The sequence below is a fragment of the Polyodon spathula genome, chromosome 30 (genome assembly GCF_017654505.1).
Source record: "Polyodon spathula isolate WHYD16114869_AA chromosome 30, ASM1765450v1, whole genome shotgun sequence".
NCBI classification, from domain to species: Eukaryota; Metazoa; Chordata; class Actinopteri; order Acipenseriformes; family Polyodontidae; genus Polyodon; species Polyodon spathula.
This window is the reverse complement of record NC_054563.1, coordinates 2107886-2112344: the sequence shown is the minus strand read 5'-3', so window position 1 is coordinate 2112344 and position 4459 is coordinate 2107886.

The following is a 4459-nucleotide window of genomic DNA, read 5'->3' as shown; positions in this document are numbered from 1 at the left end:
TTAGCAAAATCGAGCCCTCATCTATCCCGTAGAAAGATAGATAGGGACTTAAAATGAATTTACCAACTAAACTGCGCACCTTATCGGCAATGTCAGAATTTAACAAGTTATTACTGCGGTATTTATATGCAGAAATAAATCATGTGTTAATCACAACAATAACAAAGCCTTGAAAGCCAGACAGGTCGTTCCAAAGACATAGGACATAGCATTATATTTAACCAAATGCACATTACATTATTATCTGAAAATAATTCATAAAACACAATCGTACAAAATCGGCCACTAAAAAAATAAATAAATAAAAACTAAAACATAGTTCCAGGAAGAATTGTTCAGTTTACTTTCTGCTTATGTTAATTATTTGACTACAGTATTTTTTGATATTTTCCTTTTGCACGCTTCAGAACAGTACCCCGTGTTTTTTGACCAGTATTGTAATTCTGGCCACACCCCACTTTACTTGCCCTGGGGTCCTTGGATAATTACCCCGGTGCCTGACCGTGCAGGTGCCCTTGTGTCAACAGGTAATGCCCAGCCATAGATTCAATCAAATGTACCCGTGTGCCTACAGCTTCTTCATAACAAAACCGTGCACAGGAATAGGTGGCTGTGGACCTTGAACTCCAGTGCCAGGAGCGGAACAGTGTATTGTTGAGGTACACTTTGACTTCAAACAACAGCAGCATTATGCAGAATAGTGTGTACCCAGAAGCAAAAGGAGCCCATTTGCCAAGCAATCCAGGTTTTCAGTACTGTGACAAGTGTCCCTTCATAGTTTAATCCAACTTCAGCATGTGGTTCTTTTTCATGAAGATCAAAAGTGTGACATACACTTCTATTAAAAAACACGGCACATCAGGGGAGACTTGGGATTTGACACAGCAAAGTTGCCTTAAACTAGGTCTCCCGGTCTCCTTGAATCAGATTTCAAGCCACCATTGAAGACACTGAAGAAGATGTGCAGTTAAGTTTCTTTTGGCATTACTGCATATTACCATCTGCAGCCAGTTTTACTGCTACTGGCTTCCTCATGAATACTGATGCTTGGAAATAGCAAAGCAAGCTACAGCAGTTGGCAGGTCTTAAAAAAAGAAAGGAGCAGGTTTGCTGAGGAAAATGTTGTAAACAGGATACAGAAATACACAGTGACTTGATTTCAGCTTTCAAACCGGAGAAAAACAAAAAAAACTGTTAACAGTATGTGTGTGTGTGTTAGACAGATAATATCCGTCATTTTCTTCTGTGTTATACAGAATCCCGTAAATGATCACAAATAACATTTTCCACATTGTTTCAATAAAGGTCATCAAGGAACCACCAGCAACTATTTCCTGTGGAACAGGTTATGTAGGTACTGTATCTCACCCTTAACCGGGGTGTCTATTCTCCACATACTCGCTATGAGGGTATATAGCCCTGATCTGAACCCTGATTACTGACAGATAAAACCAAAAGGCTTGGCACAACAAACATATCAGTCATAATGGAACTTCAGGCACAACTAGTTCCTATCAATTTGCACTCTGAGACAGTTGGAGGCCAGTAGTCATCCAATGGGAACCCTGTTTGACTCTCTGCTCATAGGCTTTTGGGCACTCTTCAGTTTAAGGCACCATTTATAAAACATCTATAAATGTGTAATTAAAGGTTATTTATTAACAGTAAGTATTATACACAATTCCTAGTGTCTTACTGCTTCATGCCACGTTTTTAAGGGATTATAAGTTAGAACACTGCCTTGTTATAACCCGAGAACGCATTTATAGACGTTACAGATTGAAGTAAGCAGTTTCACACACTCCAGGTTTACTACAAGCTTGATTGGCCACAGTGTAGAACAAGCTCAGGTGTGTCTTATTAAACTCATAATAAAACCAGGAATGGATCAAACTCAAATGCAATGGGAGTCTTATTTGTATTAATTTCACTTCAAAGGTTTGTATTGGCAAAACACATACAGTATACAGTTATATACCTACTCCTTCGTCATGCCGCTCGCCTGCACAGAGTTCATTGGTTTAGTAAACTCAGCCGATCCTCTCAGCTCGTACCAGCTCACATAGCAGTGGAGCCACTCTCACGTAGCAGTCATGGAACAAGACCAAATAAAATGAGAGACGTGCACATTAACAATACAGAATGAAACAAAATCGACAGGCAGCGACTCAGAAGAGATATTCAGATTTCAGACCAGCTTCTAAACAGAAAGATAACAAAAAGAGCAAGGAAAAAAACAGCTGTAAAACTGCCTTTCTTAAATTTACAATCTCCTTTATCCGATTGTCATTACAACTCTGAATCGATACATCTCCTTGTTCTACACTGTTTGTGTTCTAGTTGCTGTCTCTGTACATGTACATGTTACGACACACACTGGTACTCTAAACTGTAAAACTTACTGAAATCCTACAAAGAAAGGAAAACTATACATAAACCACTGCCTTACGCATGCGTTTATTATCCATTTCAAATGAAAATGTAACAGTGGATATGTTTTACTGGCATTTTACCTCAGTTACTCCCATGAAACTACTACCCCTTGTACCAGAGCGTACAGTCCCCTCTCAGTCAGAAGGCTGCGACAGCTTTCAGAACCTGAACTTTGAGAAAAGAGAGCCCTGTGAAAATCTGGGACAAGCATTCAGCTACTGGTTCTTTTAAACGGGCAGCCTGAAAGATGGTAGAGGTGGAGTGCACGGTACCATAGCTCCAAGCAAGGAGCTGAAATATGATGATCGTGCATCCATAATTACCCTTCAAAGGATGGGTATTCTGGGAGGGAAGTTGCAAGAAAATGTTTTGCATAATAGTGTGCAGACCACAATCAGATACAGAAAAGCTGGTAGCTCTGCAAACAAAAGAGGCTGAGGCAGAAAGAGGAAACAAAGAGAAGACAGACTGATTGTTCGAAAGTCCAAGGCTAATCGTTTCCTAACCAGCACTCAGCTTGCTGCTGATTTCAATTCCACAGCAAGCCACCTTTCCAAAGGAAACAGTAAAGAGACGCCTTCGAGAAGCTGGTATGATGGGGAGAGTTGTAGTCCGAAAGCCTTTGTTGAGACGAGGACACTATCAGAAATGCTTAGAATGGGCACTAAACCAGAAAGGTCAAAAGAGAAATGGAGAAGTGAGTCCTGAACTCTTCAGCTCCAAGAGGAAACCGCATGTGAAGATAAACAGGCGAGAGACTGCCAACATGTTGTGTAGTGCCAACAGAACAACATGGAGGCGGTAGTGAAGGCCTGCTGCACAAACAGGAAATATATTACAAATAGAAGGTACATTTCTAAAGGAATAATATCCTTCATTCTTCAACATCATGTAGTACCCTCAGCAAAGTGACTAGTGGGTGAAGGTTTGTCTTTCAACGTGATGATTACCCTAAACACACAGCCAGACTAAACCGAAAATTACTCAAATCGGAACAGCAGGTTTGATATTGATGCGCTGGCCTCCCCAGTCGCCTGGCCATTGAAATGTTTATGGGATGATCTTGACAGGAGAGTGTAAAAGAACATGCAACCAGAAATAAATATGCTCTAGGAGATGAAGAGATTAGGACTGAACGGACAATAGACGTTGATACACTGCTAAAGCTGTGTGCCAGAATGCCAGGAGGATGTGCAGCTGTGATTGCTAACAAAGGGGGATATTTTGAAGAGAAAGGTTTGCAGTAAAATGCCTGCAAAACATTTCCACTGTTGCATTTTCTTTCGAGAAGGGGAAAACATTTTCATATACATCAATAGCTTATGCTGATTCTTCCTTTCTTAGTTGTATTTCAGTAAGATTTACAGGTGTCCCAATAATTGTCACCGCCAGTGCGTACGTGCGTCTGTGTGTGTGTGTGTGTGTGTGTGTATATATAAATAAATGGGACAATAAAAATATAGCATTAATTGCAGGGAGGCCTTTAAACGAGGTTTACATTATAACAGAGATCCTGTAGGTCTCTTTTTGTTTTGCACTAGTAATCCACAAGTTACTCAAAACCAGCTGGAGAGGCATATCATTATTCTAGTCCTCGTGTTTGTTAATTTGCAGACGAGACAGGTATTTGTACGCAAGGAGTCCTACAATGGCCAAAGCTCTGCTATGAAAGGCAAAAACACCTTTCACTCCTCATCATGACAAAACATGCAGTCCAAACCTGAGGGATAACAACAACGTTACATCCTACAAACCATCTTATGATCTTAACAGTGGCAGCTTTTAACACCACCACCATCTGAAAATACAAAAACTGGACTTTTCACATTCCTCATGACTGCATTGCTATTGTATACAGTTAATAAATCAGTAACAGTGAATGAGCAGCGGTGCTTGGATAACTGCAATAGACCATAGTGTTGCAGATCACTGTGGCTGCAGTGGTGTAAAAGGTGATGTCCAATCAATACTAGTGGTGTGGTTTTGAGAAATACAAACCCAGCCCATTGGAAAAAAAGGGAGAACG